The sequence below is a fragment of the Bubalus bubalis genome, chromosome 14, assembly GCF_019923935.1.
Source record: "Bubalus bubalis isolate 160015118507 breed Murrah chromosome 14, NDDB_SH_1, whole genome shotgun sequence".
NCBI classification, from domain to species: domain Eukaryota; kingdom Metazoa; phylum Chordata; class Mammalia; order Artiodactyla; family Bovidae; genus Bubalus; species Bubalus bubalis.
In genome coordinates, this window is record NC_059170.1 from 76609039 (window position 1) to 76625943 (window position 16905).

Genomic DNA, 16905 nt, shown 5'->3' on the forward strand with positions numbered 1-16905 from the left:
GTTCCAAATAGGAAAAGGAGTTCGTCAAGGCTGTATATTGTCACCCTGTTTATTTAACTTCTATGCAGAGTACATCATGAGAAACGCTGGACTGGAAGAAACACAAGCTGGAATCAAGATTGCTGGGAGAAATATCAATAACCTCAGATATGCAGATGACACCACCCTTATGGCAGAAAGTGAAGAGGAACTAAAGAGCCTCTTGATGAAAGTGAAAGTGGAGAGTGGAAAAGTTGGCTTAAAGCTCAACATTCAGAAAACGAAGATCATGGCATCTGGTCCCATCACTTCATGGGAAATAGATGGGGAAACAGTGGAAACAGTGTCAGACTTTATTTTTCTGGGCTCCAAAATCACTGCAGATGGTGACTGCAGCCATGAAATTAAAAGACACTTACTCCTTGGAAGGAAAGTTATGACCAACCTAGATAGCATATTCAAAAGCAGAGACAATACCTTGCCAACAAAGGTTTGTCTAGTCAAGGCTATGGTTTTTCCTGTGGTTGTGTATGGATGTGAGAGTTGGACTGTGAAGAAGGCTGAGCGCCGAAGACTTGATGCTTTTGAATTGTGGTGGTGGAGAAGACTCTTGAGAGTCCCTTGGACTGCAAGGAGATCCAAGCAGTCCATTCTGAAGGAGATCAGCCCTGGGATTTCTTTGGAAGGAATGATACTAAAGCTGAAACTCCAGTACTTTGGCCACCTCATGCGAAGAGTTGACTCATTGGAAAAGACTCTGATGCTGGGAGGGATTGGGGGCAGGAGGAAAAGGGAACGACAGAGGATGAGATGGCTGGATGGCATCACTGATTTGATGGACGTGAGTCTGAGTGAACTCCGGGAGTTGGTGATGGACAGGGAGGCCTGGCGTGCTGCGATTCATGGGGTCGCAAAGAGTCGAAATGATTGAGCGACTGATCTGATCTGATCTGATCTGAAGATTATCTGATTACTGGTTAATTACATATAGCACTTACATGTGAATCAGAAAGTAGGTCAGTAACTTAATTGCTTCTATTACTAGATTACTACCACCTCATGCATTGACATAGGTTATACAGTCTGATGAGCAGTATTCCTTTGCAATGTAAATTGATGGAGTTTCTTTAAATATTTACAGTTTGTAGCAGTTTATGCCAATTCATGAATTATCCATATCCAGAATTTTCAACCCTCGATAGCTGGGCAATATTTCAGAAAAAGTTTCTAAGTTCTTGTATAAAGATTCAATACCTAGTAGGTTGGATTTCTTCCCAAATCATCTTAAACCCTCATGAAACTATGCCTTAAATTTACACTGAGTTTTAAAATTATAAGTGAGATTAGTGAGGCAAGAAATCAGTGTTAACAGACCATAACTGCTGTTTTTATTTTGTAAGGGAATGTGGTTTTCCAGGAGGCTTATTATAGGTTGACATCAGATGTTGTTAGACTTGTAAATCCGCCCTCTGTTTTGAGTATCCATCAGCTCTGTAGATCCTCCTGTAAGTTTTGATATTTAACCAGAATCATAGGAGGGGAAAATGAAGGTATTCCTTCGTTATCATTGGGATAATCTTAGCTGACCTTGTATGTAATGTACAAATTGTCATATTATAGCTTTCCTAAGTGGAAATTCCTCCAGTGAATGGAATTTCATAGACGTCTTCCTCTCTGGGAATTGGTTCAGATCATGATGTTTACAGCATGAGGTTCTAAGTCAGAATTTTTAAATATGTCCTCATACTGTATCCCCACGTGTTAATGACCTGAGTTGACCTGACCTGACACAGATATAGTGGTGTTAACACGTGTGTAGCCAATATACGCATGTGTTAAGGCCAGCAGAATAAACCAGCACGTGAAAAGACAAATGTGTATACACTGGTGCACACACACACACACACACACACAGGTCAATAACAGGGATGCTTTAAGACCAGAAGATAAGACCCACTGCTTAATTAAGATGAAGGAAAACTGGAGTTTTCGAAGTCCTGACTGGCCCACATCTTCTGTAATCAGCCTAGAACATTCTGAATAAAAAGTCGCAGGCCAGAAACTATTCAAGAGCTGAGGCTGGGATCACTCAAGGAGTGGAGGGAGTGTTGCTGGCTGAGATGGGTACAGAGGACCAGGAGAGGTCTGACCAGAGAAGATCTGGTCAAGGTCTGACATGGGCCAGTCCAGAGGCCCGGGGCCGACATGGAGCCGCTCTGGACATGAGATTCCTCAGCCATACAGTCAGCACGTGGTGCCAGCTGACTGCCATCTTTCCATGTGACACTCCTCTAATATATTCTCCCTGGCAAAACAGAGCTTGTCCAAATCTCTTGATCCTCTCATTGAGAGATTCTTTATTCTAGTGTATGCTCAACCTGGCTAACTGTTATCTTCATCCATGTAGTGTGTTTGTTTCTGTTTTCTTTTGGCTGTACTGCATAGCATGTCCCTGACCAGGGATCGAACCCTCGCCACCTATATTGGAAGCATGCAGTCTTAACCTCTGGACCACCAGGAAAATCCCCATCTGGGTAGTTTTAAATCTACTGGTAGGAGGTTCTTAGGCTCCACTCTCAATTTACTAAATGAAAATCTGCAGGGATGTATAAGGTATTGGGGCAGAATTTGAGACTCATTGGTTTTTCTGCCTAATATGTCACAGTGGGCCTAGAAAGCAACTGCTCAGTAATCATTTCTTCAGTGAATATAGAATGTTTTAGAGGAGTTGGTAGTTACATGATTGCATCCAGTTAAGTTCATGTCCACTCCTCCTCATTTAGCTCTCCTCCAGGGAGACTAGAGTTCTTTTCTCCTTTCACCTTATTCCAGAATTTGTCTCCAGCTCATTGTCTATTTTTCAACAGGCACCAGACACAGTGCCCATGAAACTGTGTTTGAGTGAATGAGTCCAAATTTTTATTTCCATCTCACTTTCATGCCCTGACTTTTCCAGTTGCTTATTACACGTCTTGGAGAAGGCAATGGCACCCCACTCCAGTGCTCTTGCCTGGAAAATCCCATGGACGGAGGAGCCTGGTAGGCTGCAGTCCATGGGGTCGCTAAGAGTCAGACACGACTGAGCGACTTCACTTTCACTTTTCACTTTCCTGCATTGGAGAAGGAAATGGCAACCCACTCCAGTGTTCTTGCCTGGAGAATCGCAGGGATGGGGGAGCCTGGTGGGCTGCCGTGTATGGGGTCACACAGAGTCGGACACGACTGAAGTGACTTAGCAGTATTACACGTCTCATGTCTGGCTTAGCTCAGCAAGTCTAGAGTCAAGGTTCACCACCATCTCCTGCATGATTGTGGTAGCATCCCAATCCATCTGCTGCTGCCCCTTCCAGTCAGTTCTATACACAGCATTCATGGAATCACTTAACAGTTCAATTTGATTTTGTCATGACCCTGTTTAAACTCTTCAGTCACTTCCAGCTGCACTTAGAAATAAAGTGCAGCCCCTTAACAGATCCCACGGGACTTGATAGGAGCAGGTGCCTGTCTTTCTTTCCAGTCTTTTGTTCTTTTACTCTCAGAAGGTCACACTATCAAGATGCTGCAGGAGTCTGGGCCTTTGTCTTGTGATTCCAGATCCCGGAAATTTTGCCTTTCCCCCTCCCACCTGTCACTCAAGCGGTCATGCAGCTCCAGCTGCCTTTCTCTGAGGGTGCTTGTTTGATGTCTTTCTCTTCCACTACAGTGCAGGTTCCAGGAGGACAGGGACTCTGTCTGTTTTGGTTACCATGGTTTCCCAGTTTGGCATATAATGTTTGTTTCTCAGTCACTGAGTTGTGTCCTACTCTTTGCCACCCCACGGACTGCAGCACACCAGGCTTCCCTGTCCTTCACTATTTCTTGATATTTGCTCAAACTCATGTCCACTGAGTTGGTGATGCTGTCCAACCATCTCGTTCTCTGTCACCCCCTTCTCCTCCTGCCCTCAATATTTCCCAGCATCAGGGTCTTTTACAGTGAGTCGGCTCTTTGCATCAGGTGGCCAAAGTATTGGAGCTTCAGCTTCAGCATCAGTCCTTCCAGTACATATTCAGGGTTGATTTCCTTTAGGATTGATTGGTTTGATCTCCTTGCTGTCCAAGGAACTCTCAAGACTCTTCTCCAGCACCGCAATTCAAAAGCATCAATTCTTCAGCACTCAGCCTTAAAGGATGGTCCAATTCGCACATCTGTATGCATGTCTACTGGAAAAATCAGAGCTTTGACCATATGAACCTTTGTTGGCAAAATGCTGTCTTTGCTTTTTAATATGCTCTCTAGATTTCTCATAGCTTTCCTTCCAAGGAGCAAGCATCTTTTAACCTCATATTATATAATATATATAATAAGTGCTCATTAAACAATTGATGATAAATATAGGTATTATTTTTTGTTTTGTTTGTTTTATTTTGGTTGCTTCTTTTTGACATGCCTACCACTCTTAAATCTATACCATTTTTTCCTTGATGACTGAATGGTTGCAGTATCTTTCTAACTGGCCTCCCTACTTCTAGACTCTCCCCATTCCTCTTTAAGTCCGTGTATTATCCCAATATACATTTCCTTAAAAATACCTGTATTGGTCTTATCCTTCTCTTGGGAGAAACTTTAATAGAATCTTTGCTATCTGTAGTTAAAACCCAGTGTCTTTAGATTGACTTTATAAACCCTCTTCAAGCTTGTACCCAACCTACTTTTCCATTATTTCTCTCCTGGAATAATCTTTTTTTTTTTTTTTTTTTTTGCTCCTACTACCAATTACATCTCTGCATTTGATTTTTTATGAATTTGCTGAAAGTTCTCATTTCTAAGTTTTGCTCATGTGTCTTTCTCTTTGTGGAATAAATGATAATTAATAATGGAATACCTGCCACTTTGCCTACTGAAATTGTAATCCAAGCCCTTCTTTAAGGACCAGCTCAAATGCTACCCAGATTAAAACAAATTCCTTTCTTCTATTTAGTACATGTAATGGGCACTCAATAAGTGCTTGTTGAATTATCTACTGCTTTTGCCATTTTGAGATTGATGTGTGTGGTTATTTTATCTTATTCATGTAGGCATATAGAGGCATAAGCATTTGTTTTTAATTCCTGTCACAGTGCCTTGAAAAATACCTTTACTCAATTAACATTACTAATTTTAACATCTACAATCAATGATTTTACTATAAATTTTGAGAGAGCAATGCATCTGTTATTTTCTTTAATTGTGAGTCTTATAAGTTTGAATCTTCTTTCTAATGGTTCAAGCATATTGTTAGTCCAAAACTATACCTCACTTTTAACAGTAAGCTTGTATTTGGGGATATAATGAAAAAAAAGTTAGGTTGTCTGGAAATAGTACTAATAATATTATTCAGTAAGTGAAGAAAGTGATTGTAGGGAACTAATATCTCAGAAGCAACCAACAACTTTAGAGTTGAGTCAGGAAGTGTCCACAAGGGGGCGTGCCCATCTAGCCATCTAGAGAAATGTGACCAATTCCCATTTCTGTTATGCAGGTAAAAATGCCTGTTTTACAAATGTACTCTTAGAACATGTCTTTTTTTTTTTTTCCTCCCCCTAGGAAAAAGAATGAACCTTCACCACCACAAAAATTCCTACCCATTTTCTAGCACTTGTTTATTTTGGTTGTGTGATTTTTCCAAGGAGCGATAGGGGATGGAATGAAAGTGGGGATTGCCTTGCAAGCTAAGACGGTCTGTGAAGCCTGTGGTTGTGCCCGCCGCCCCCCCACCCCCACCCCCCCCCCCACCCCCACACATTGAGAGCATTTTCACTGCACAAGCATTGTCATCTCTTCTGGTCATTTTATGTTTTTTAGTCAAGGAATAGGCAGTGCTCCATTTTCACCGCTTCACCGATTTGTATCATCTAAAACTTTGAGGAACTCACCAGTAAGTGACCTGGAGGAGTGCACAGGCTTGGAGTGGCGTTTCCACCAGAGGTCACGGCCTCTTGGGATCTTTAGTTTTTCTTTGCAGTACCTATTTTACCTTGACTTCATCATTATCACCAGCAAGCATTTATTGAGTACTATTTATACACAGGTTTTCAAGAAGGTTTTAGGGAATACATTGAGAGGCCCTGACCATTTTATGTGATCCAGAGGAGTTAAGCAATAAAGGAAACTCATATCAAACTTATTTGGTATGTGGCAGAAGAATGAAATCATCCACGAGAGCTGCAGGGATTAGCAGGATGGAGAAAGTCACTCTAAGCACATGGTAGGCTTTATGAAGAGCTAGAGTTTAAGCTGGGCCTTCCCTGGTGGCTCAGATGGTAAAGAATTTGCCTGCAATGTGGGAGATCCGGGTTCAATCCCTGGGGTGGGAAGATCCCCTGGAGAAAGGAATGGCTACCCATTCCAGTATTCTTGCCTGGGAAATCCCATGGACAGAGGAGCCTGGCAGGCTACAGTCCATGGAGTTGCAAAGAGCTGGATACGACTGAGTGACTAATACTTTAGTCTTTGGGTCTAACGTCTTGGTTAAAGAGTAGGACTTAAATAACTGTAGAAAGAAAGAGAAATTCCTAAGTTTAGAAGAAGCCTGTGTGTGGATAAGCAGGTTGCACTACAGAGTTTCTGCAGAACAGTGTTTTCAAATCCAAATGCTCATGGGGGCTGGGCAGGTAGTGTGAACGTGTGAGACCATCTAGAGAGGCGGCGTGAATAGCAGTACATGATCCAATTTTTGGTATGCAAAAACCAAACTACAATGCACCAACTTCTGACAAACTTTTCTGGTCAGACCAAACTCTGGTTTTGGCAGTCTGTAATCCACCAGGGGGGCACTGCAGTTGAAAGGATTCAAATGTTCACAGAATTTGGCAAAGTGAAATAGGCCATAGAGGAAATAAGTCCAAAGCCAGAGTCCCCCCGAACATCTATTTGCACTGACTCTACTTGGACGCAAATGAGAATATTTTGAAATACGTGTGAGTGGGGCCTGTCCTGCGGCTATGTGCGTTAAACATAGGCTTTGAAGTGTTGGAAGTCTCTGAAAACATCATTGGAGTTAATTTGAATGGTTTTAGAATTTCTGAGATTTAGTACTATCATAATTTGTTTAGATTGTATTTTACATTCTAAACTATACTTAACTCCTTCTTATTCTTTGTAATTCTTTGATTTATCTCTAATTTCTAATAAGATTTTAATCTATTGAGGAACAAAAGGAAAATAAGTATATGGGCATTTTTGCCTCCCTTTTGCTTTTTAATATGCTGATCTTTAGTTGTTATGTATTTATGATTTTAAATAACAATTTCTATTTTTGTGAGTATACTCATAATTATATGGTCAAATGAATACTGCTGTACTTAAAAAAATTTCACATCGCATGAAGTAACTTGTTACTTTGTTACTAAAGTCAGTGTCAAATATTGTTCTAAAGTCTTAAAGAGGGTGGAATTTAAATCCAGGTTAAATGACCCATCCCAATTGTCATGGTGTTTCATTGGCAGGAATAGACTCCAGATTGTCCAAGTTACCTTTGAGTCCTTTATCTGTTATTCCCCACTGCTTTAAGAGTCAGTTCAAAGGCCAGTGGAGCGCTGGTATTTAAAAGAAAAAGTGTAATTTTATCCAGAGAAGGTACATGTAAGCTCTGAAATGAAAGCGAGACCAGAAGTCCAGACCACGGCCAGGTGTTCCTGGAAAGAGCCAAATTGGACAACTAAATTGAAAAAGGTTGCCTGCTCTTATTAAAGAGACTTTGTTGCTGTCTATTTAATTAGCAAAGTCTTAGCTCATTTATTTACGTGTTTTTAATCTGCCCAGGTAATGGCATTCATAGCCTATTAGTGTGTGTGCTGGTAGCACGGTGCACCATCTCTGTGGTTGAAGTCCTTTCGTATATGTGCCTCTCGGAGGTGAAACTGCCAAATAATCTTGATTTCCTCCTCCCTTGAACTTGTTTCCCAGACAGCAATGATTGAGTTTAAGACAGTGAAGGATGACCAGCTCTCCAGTAGAAAAAGTAAAAGCTAAAATACTTAAAGCTAAAATATTGTATGAATACTAATTATTTAGAGCTTTTAGGAAAGCAATCTGGAATTAAAGAAACCGAATTGGTTAGTCAAACGCGAGGAGTGTAATCCAGATGGTTGATCTAGGGGATGAGAAGGCGGTAAAGAAGTGTTACCGGAAGAAAACATTGAATGGTGGGGTGTGTGTCCAATATAAAGACATATCATCTCTTTGTGGATAAAGTGAGAGGCTTCGTGTTTCATGGGTAAAGCCTTAGAAGTTTGTTTTGAACACTGGACCACAGGGCATGCACAGCCTCCTGAAATAAAGATCACTTCCACATTGTGAGAAACGACTCAGGGCTTCAGTTTGGTTATTATGGGACCAGAGAAAGATTTCTCAGCAGTTGTTAAGGATGTGCTCTTGGGACAAAACTCATTTAGGAATGATGTGCAAAAGCATTATATTTAGGGAAGATTGAAATATGAAATAATCAGAGAAATACGAGAAGTTAGAGGAAAACTGCTTTGGAGGGGCTGAGCCTGGATCATGCATAAAAACAGCAAAAGGCAGTTTCAGAGGACAGAAAGTTTGACTTATTAATGAGGTACAATTAAAAAGTGTCATGACACTTGGTTTGTTGCTGCCTGTAGGTTGATGAGGGGCAAGACAAGCCGCAGAGGAGCCTAGAAGAAGCCAGTGTATAAAGAGGCTTCCAGAGAGGGGAGAGCTGCTGGGCTTAGGCTGTGCTCTCAGGGCCAGGGACCCTGTGTGTTTGGGGAGGTGATTGAGAAGACCTCTTCTGGGGTTTTCGAGACCTTGGGACTTGGAGAAGGGTGGTATTTCTCTGTGGGGCAGGGATAGGGGATGCAGAGTGAGTCAGGAACGCCACCTCTACCATGACATCTGATAGTGTCTTCTGTTACTGCCAAGAGCCAAGCCTCCCCCCGGAGGAGAAGGCGGGAGGCTTGGGCCCTGCTGAGCTTTGGTGCCTGGAGAAAATTATTGCCTGTTCAATTTCATTCATTCAGTTTGTCCATTCGACAAGTTGTTCAGTCACGGACTGATTTTGCCCTTCTTTCTTCTGTTTATTTATTTTATTGCCTTTTTGGATCTTTTCATTTAGTATTCATTCCTCTTTCATTGATTTTTCATCTTCTGTTTTTTCTCCTTGTGTTTTTCTTGTTCCCTTTCTAACTTACTTAGTTGGGCACTTAGCTTACTATTTTGTTTCTTTTGTAATATCAATACTTTGGGTATTAATTTCCCTCTCAGTACCACTTTTATTTCATCTCTCACAAGTTTTAAAATGCAGTGTTTTATATGTCTGTTTCTTTTTGGTCATGTAGCTTGTGAGAGATCTTAGTTCCCTGACCAGGGATTGAACCTGCACTCTTGGCAGTGAAAGTACAGAGTCCTAACCCCTGGACTTCCAGGGAATTCTCTGAAATGTAATATTTTTTATTATTACTGGTTATTTTGTATTTTTGTTTATTTGTTTATGGATTATTTGATCCATAAGTTATTTAGCAGTGCTTTTTTCTTTAAAAAAATTTTTTATTTACCTTTATTGATTCCTAACCTAATTGTATTGTAGTCAGAGAGTGTTTTCTGTTTGATATTGTTTCTTGAAATTTGCTGTGATTTAGTTTATGGATTAATGTGTGGTCAATTTTTAAAAATACTTATTTGTGTTTGAAAACAATGCTTTCTCTCTAATTGGAGCAAAATTCCGTGAATGCCTTTTAATGTGCTATTCAGACCTTTTCTTTTTTAAAAATTGTATTTATTTATTTATGGCTGTGCTGTGTCTTTGCGGCTGCACGAGGGCTTTCTCTAGTTGCCGTGAGCAGGGGCTATTCTGCCTCGTGGTGCATGGGCCCCTCATTGCAATGGTTCCTCTTGTTGCAGAGCCTGGGCTCTAGAGCGCGAGCTCAGGAGTTGCGGCTTGCAGTCGCTAGAGTGGGGTCTCAGAAGTAGTGTCAGATTGACTTAGTTCCGTGGCGTGTGGAATCTTCCTGGACCAGGTATTGAACTCGTGCGTTGGCCAGTGGATTTCTATCCAGTGTTGTACCAGGGAAGTCCCCAGATCTTTTATTTCTTACTGAATTTTTGTTTGTTTGTTTGCTTTAAGTCATTTTCCTTATTCATGGTTAAGAAAAATGTGTTACACTATCTCATTATGTTGCTCTGTTTTTGCTTTATGTTCATTTGAGGCTATTTTTCATTTTAGGTACATACAGATTTAGAATTACGATATTGCCCTGGCTTATCTAAACTTTCAGTATTTACCATGTAGACATCCTTTAGTCCTATTAACTTTTTGTCTTAAAACTGGTATTCTTGATGTTAATTAGTTCCATTGTTTGGGTTGGTCCCACGGGGTGTCTCTCTTCTTTCCCTTGTCCTTTTGCTCTCAGCTTTTTCATGTCCTTATTTTCCAGGTGTATTTGTGATAACATAGCCAGATTTTAAAACCCCATCTTGATCGTCTAATAATACGCTATTTTTTTTTTTTTTAATAATTGTGCTTACTTTTTTGGCTGTGCTGGGTCTTCACTGCCACTCGAGCTTCTCTCTAGCTGTGGAGACCGGGGGCTACTCTAGTCATGGTGTGCAGGTTTCCCGTCGCAGTTCCTTCCCTTGCTGTGGGCTTCGGTAGCTGCAGCTCCCAGGCTCTAGAATGCAGGCTCAACAGTTGTGGCACATGGGCTTAGTTACTCCTTGGAATGTAAGAGCTTCCTGGACCAGGGATTGAACCCATGTCTCCTGCATTGACAGGCAGATTCTTTACCACTGAGCCACCAAGGATGCCCAATAATACACTATTATTATTTTTGAAGACAATATTAATTTTGATTTACATGCATGTTTGCCATTCTATTTGCTTGCTCATTCCTTGTTTCATTCCCGAGTGTCCTTTTCCTTCTTGGATTATTGTCTTAGTCCTTTTACACTGCTATAACAAAATACAAGAGACCGGATGGCTTACAAACAATAGGAATGTATTTATCACAGTTCTGGAGGCTGGGAAGTCCAACATCAAGGCATAGGCAGATGTGATATCTGATGAGGACCTCCTTCCTAGATGGCCATCTTTTTGCTATAGCCTTACATGCCAGAAGGGGCATGGAAGCTTCTTGGGCTTCTTCTACAATGGCATATCTCATTCATGCAGGCTCTGCCTTCATGACCTATTCATTTTTTGATGCCCTACCTCCAATACCATCACTGTGGGGGTTAGGATTGCAATAGGTGAAATTTTGGAAGGGCACATTTAGATCACAGCAGTTATTTTCCTTTTTCTTAAAAGTATATTATTCATTTGTTTATTTGTTCATCCATTCAACAAATATATTTTGACTACTTCAGGTGTCAAGTCCTTTTCTGGGCGCTTCGCTTATGCTAGTGAGTAAAACATACAAAGATTACTGCCTTTGTGGAGCTTCTAGTCTTTTGGAGGAGTTTGGCAGTTTAAATATTATGAAAATAAATTTTATATTTTAGAAGATACATGTTATGGAAAAAAGATAAAGTAGAGCTGAGAAAAGAATATTAGGTATGCTCATGAGGAGGTGGTAGGGAGTATTAGAAGGAGGTCAGTTTGCAGTATTAACTACAATGATCCTTTAGGACTTCATTAAGTGTAGGTCTCTTGGTGGTGAACACATTTTATTGATTTATAAATGTATTTGTTTTATTTTTGTTCCTAAAAGGTAATTTTGTTAGGTTCTAGGTTTATAGTTATTTTTCTGTGAAAATATACCACTGCCTTCTGGCTCCCACTGGACTGTTGGAAATTCTGCTGTCACTCCACTGTCGTAAACTTTCCTTTCTCTCTTGCTCCTTTCCTTCTTCTCTGGATTCCTGGAGATGTAGATTCTTATTTTTCATCCATTGTGGGGAAATTTGAGCCATTTTCTCTTTAAATATTTTTACTTCTCTATTCTTTCCAGTTGAGAGTACATTAGATTTTCATTCATTTTACCATCTCTTCATTATTTTCCATCACCACCCCCCCCTTTACAATTGCAATCACATGTGTATTAAATGTTATATAAATATAGCTGTGTTGTGCTATTAGGAAAAATTTGAAAGATTTGATCATGATCTGACATTTCAAATCCTGTGTTGTATACTCAAAAATAGATACATCAGCTGTTGATTTGATTAAGGTAAAACAGTGAAACACACATAATCTTAAGTGTATAATTTGATGAATTTTGTTATGTGTATTCATCCATGTAACAAGATCTGACATTGCTACTATGCTAGAAAGTTTCTTTATATCCCTTCAGAGTCCACACCTCCCTCCCAAGACAACTATTTTTCTGATTCTTTTTCACCATAGTTTTACCTGTTCTAAATAAAACTTCGGATAAATGAGGTCATATGTTATGTGTGGTGGCCATATGTTATATGTTACTGTGTGGTGGCCAGCATCCTTTACTCAACATACATCCAAACAATGATCCATATTGTTGTACATATCACCAGTCCTTTTTTATTCCTGTACAGTCTTCCACTGTTGCCAGTACCACATCTTGTGTACGCATTCCCCTCTTGATAGACATTTGGATTATTTCCAGATTTCAACTATTGCAGTTTGACTAAGGTGTTATAAACATTTTTGGCAAGTCTTTTGTCATATATATTTTGTTTTCTCTTGGGGTAAATAGGCTTCCCTTGTAGCACAGTTGGTAAAGAATCTGCCTGCAGTACAGGAGACCTGGGTTCGGTCCCTGGGTCAGGAAGATCCCCTGGAGAAGGAAACAGCAGCCCACTCCAGTGTTCTTGCCTGGGAAATCCCATGGACGGAGGAGCCTGGCAGGCTACAGCTCATGGGGTCACACAGAGTCGGACACGACTGAGCGACTAACAGTTTCAGTTTTTCAGTTTGGGGTGAATACTTAGGGGTATAGTTGCTGAGTCATAGCTAGGTGTGTATATTTAATTTAGAGTTAAATTTTTTTGAATTAGAATTTTAAAATTGTGATTAATATTTATTCCAGAAACACAAGAAGCCAAATTAAATATATTCATCATTATACTTTTAAACTGATTTTAAGTCATTGAGATGTATTCTATCAGTATTTTGATCAAATGAATGCAATTTAATAATCTAGTTAATTTTATTTTAAGGAACTTATCAGAATTATCATCTTTCTTAAATTCCTCAATTTTGATTTCAACTCCAGTATATCTTAGGTTGCTATTCTTAACCAGTCGTTCATTGTGAGTTCAAATTAAATACTATTAATTAAACAACATATGAATAAGAATAAAAATGTTTTAAACCTTTGTAAAGCGTCCATTGTGGCTTCCCAGATGGCTCAGTGGTAAAGAACCCACCTGCTGCCAATGCTGGAGATGTGGGTTTGATCCCTGGGTCAGGAAGATCCCCTGGAGAAGGAAATGGCAACTCCCTCCACTGTTCTTGCCTGGGAGAGCCCGTGGACAGAAGAGCCTGGTGGGCTATAGTCCATGAGGTTCACAAAGAGTTGGACACAACTTAGCGACTAAACAACAGCAGCAACAACAGTGCTTCCATTGTAGTTCAGTCGTGTAATAATCTAAGTCATGAGTATGTTCATCTGATCTCTGCCATCACTTACACATGCTCATTCAACATGTACACTGAGGCTCCCAAATGGTTCCACTTTGAAGAAAACAATCCCATAGTACATTATGCGTAATATTATTAGAAAACAAAACAAAACACTGAGATTAAAACCAATGCATTTTCTACCTTTAATGTTGCAGCCCCAGAACTCTGTATAGGAGTTCTGCCAGTTGGAAAACATTGTCCTTTGCTACTTTTGAGAGACTGGAATTTTTAGGTAATCCTCTGGAACTTTGTTATGATATGAATTTATAGTTAAAACTGTAATTCAGATATATTAAAGCCCCTTAAAAGCATGGTTAACACACTTTATTTTTGTTTTGAGCTGAAAATGTTTCTGTTTACTTTTGGTGAATGATTTAGGGAATTAATAGCAAAGATTTTTACCAAATAAACTTTTTTCTCTGTTGTAGATATGTTTGGCACTAATCTGTGTAGTGCTACAAAGATTTTAATGTATATTTATTAAGCAAAGAATAAAGGATTATTTAAAAATAGACATCTTGACTGTAGCTTTACAGAAACATCATTTGTAGTATTGGACATCAGAAGCGGGATTTTCTGAAGAGAGAAGAGAAAAGTCATTGGGTATTCTTATATCCAAATTTTCCTTGGTTTCAGCCAAGCCAGACACATGAAAGCAAATAATTCTGGCTAAGTTCTCCTTCGTTTATACACACAGCTGATATACTCTGAGCCCACGGAGGCCCCACTATTGCAGGGGACTGGCTTTAGGAGCCAGATGTGGAGCCCGTCTAGGTTTCCCATACCCAGATCTATCATTGCACCTTCAGGATGCTTGAAGGTGGGAAAGCTTTCTGTTGCACTTACTGTGCTATCACGGAAGGTGTTAAGTCAGCTATGTTTCTCAAGTGGAAGCTCAGGCCAATTATAATGCTACTCAGCAGCCTAACAAGGGTGCCTTGGGAAGACTTGATGTCTTAAAAATAAAATGTATTTCTGTCTTTATTATTATATTGGGATAATCTCACCATACATCAGATTCAGGATGCACTTTTTTACACTCAAAAGATTATTCTTGTATTTTATCTATTTGATACTTGAGTAATTCTGTACAGAAGAAACCCTGGAGGAGGAAATGGCCACCCACTCCAGTATTCATGGGATTCTGTCCGAGAACCCCATGGACGGGGGAGCTTGGTAGGCTATGTTCCATAGGGTCACACAGAGTCGGACGTGACTGAAGCGGCTTAGCATGCACGTACTCATGCATATACAGAAGAAAGACCACGTTAATGAGATAAGTAACTGATAGATGATGTCTCTTGGCAGGTTTCAGAGTTAGTGCAGGTTAGAGACTTAATTTTCATGTGGAAAGTACCTACACTTTGTTCTAAGGGATTTATTAGTTTATATGTGTTACTCTATTTAATTCTTACAATAACTATGTAATAGCCATCTCCAGTTTGGAGTGAGAAAAATGAAAACGTTTGACATTAAGTTCAACAGAGATGACTAGATCATTAGTTAACTGTAGAAAGTTTTATTTGTCTATTCCATGACACATGGAATCTGTATGTCAACTTTATACACATGTGTTTAATCTGACAAGAACTATAATTTATGCCATTGCTTTTTAATAACAATTTTATCAAAAAATTAATGCAACTAGCATATTTCAGTCAAGGACATTAGGTCTGTGTGTATCTATGTGGTGCCTATACTTCTAAGTATTTATGGAGTGTAAGAGTATAACAGTAGCTCTATATAATAACAGTCATTGTATATTTTTTAAACTTTCTAAGATTTCTTTTCTATATACACGAGCTCGGTGAAATTATTATAGCCAAAATACCACTGTTTGTCTTTCATTCAATTTACCTGCACTTCATAAAAATGCTTAAATATTACTTCATCATCTTTCAGTTTCCATTTCAGTATGTGAAATCTATAAACTAATACCTGAATATTTTATGAAGTAATTCTGATTTTTGCAGGTGTTGCAAGCCATTAGGAATATTTAGCTTAATTTGGAACAGAATTCTCTATCTTTTGCTTGCTTTTTCATTTTTGCAAAACAGGTTATAGTAAATCCATCTATGTATAATCCTTCCATGTCTTTGTACAGTAAGGTTCAAAGGGATGAAAGTCAAAGTCACGGTATCCTGTTCGAAATGCAGAGAATTGTTTTTACAGATAATTCATATCGTTGTGTATATGTTATGTGTCCCCTCAGTAAAATTCTGTTTTATAGAATGTTTGAGTAGGATCAGCAGTCACAGTTAATAAAAAAGGACTAATAAAGAATACCCTTTCCTGACTTTGTTGTTGCTGTTTTTGAGGAAGGTTATTCTACCGTGCCTTTTTATTTGTATGAGAGTAGTCTGTTTCTAAAAGAACCAGTAAGATTGATAAGATCATGTTTTAAAATACTTTGTAGTGTGTTCATGGTCGTATGCTGCCAATTGGTAGTGGAACAAGACAGAGCTTAAATCTTTTATGCTGACATAATGTTGGTCTTAGGTGGTTTAAGTTTCTCCTTCAGCAGATTTGTGCCTGTAAAATTATTTGCCTTAGAATGAGTAGAGCAGACATTTGGCTGATCATGACCTATGGGATAGTATCAGACCTTGTTTCTCAAAAGTAGAGTCCATGGACCAGAAGTCTCTTTGAACATGGAGTTGTCCCTGACTCTGATACAGACTTGGGGGTATGGGTGAGGATGGGGTTCTCAGGTTCTAGGGCACCAGTAACCTAGAGTTTAAAAATATATACCACCATGACCACAATGAACCTAAAGACCTATAACAGCCCTCCTTTAGTATACTAAAAAGGTAATTTTTCATGAAATTTCCTTCCCACTTCCTTTACTTCTGATTTTTATCCAGCAGTGTAAAGTTTGTCTGCCTTGCACAGGTGACCCAGAAATCTTCGAGGCAAGAGACAGCTGCTCATGGTCAATGTGTGTGAAATGCCTTAAGCGTGTGAGGCCTGGAACAAGACCCAGGAACACAAAGGTGGCTCCCAGGAACGTGCAGTTTTCTGCCGTATGAGTGGCAGCCATATTATTAACATAGCAGAGAAGGGGCTTTGCCATCAAGTGTCTCACAAGGAAGAAATTTTAAAGAAAACTGTAGCATGGTCTAGTTCAAGACTGAACGTCACTCTCTTCATTTATTGTGGTGAATATATTACTTTTAGAAATTTTTGCATAATATTAAAAAAATACAAATAAGAACATTTATTAGTTCATTTATACCATAGATCTTTTCCTTTCCAGATTCTCAGTCGTGAACTGAATTCTTGGGATTAAGGTGATGCAGTGATATACTACAATTTATACTGTTGTTTTCTTCCTCCCTTTGAAAGGC

The 16905-nt window shown here is 39.4% G+C and overlaps 1 protein-coding gene across 8 annotated transcripts in view; it reads left to right on the top strand.

Moving 5' to 3' along the window:
• TASP1 (taspase 1) overlaps positions 1–16905 on the top strand; it is a 278804-nt gene that overhangs the window by 100784 nt on the left and 161115 nt on the right. The gene's annotated exons all lie outside the window — the stretch shown is intronic.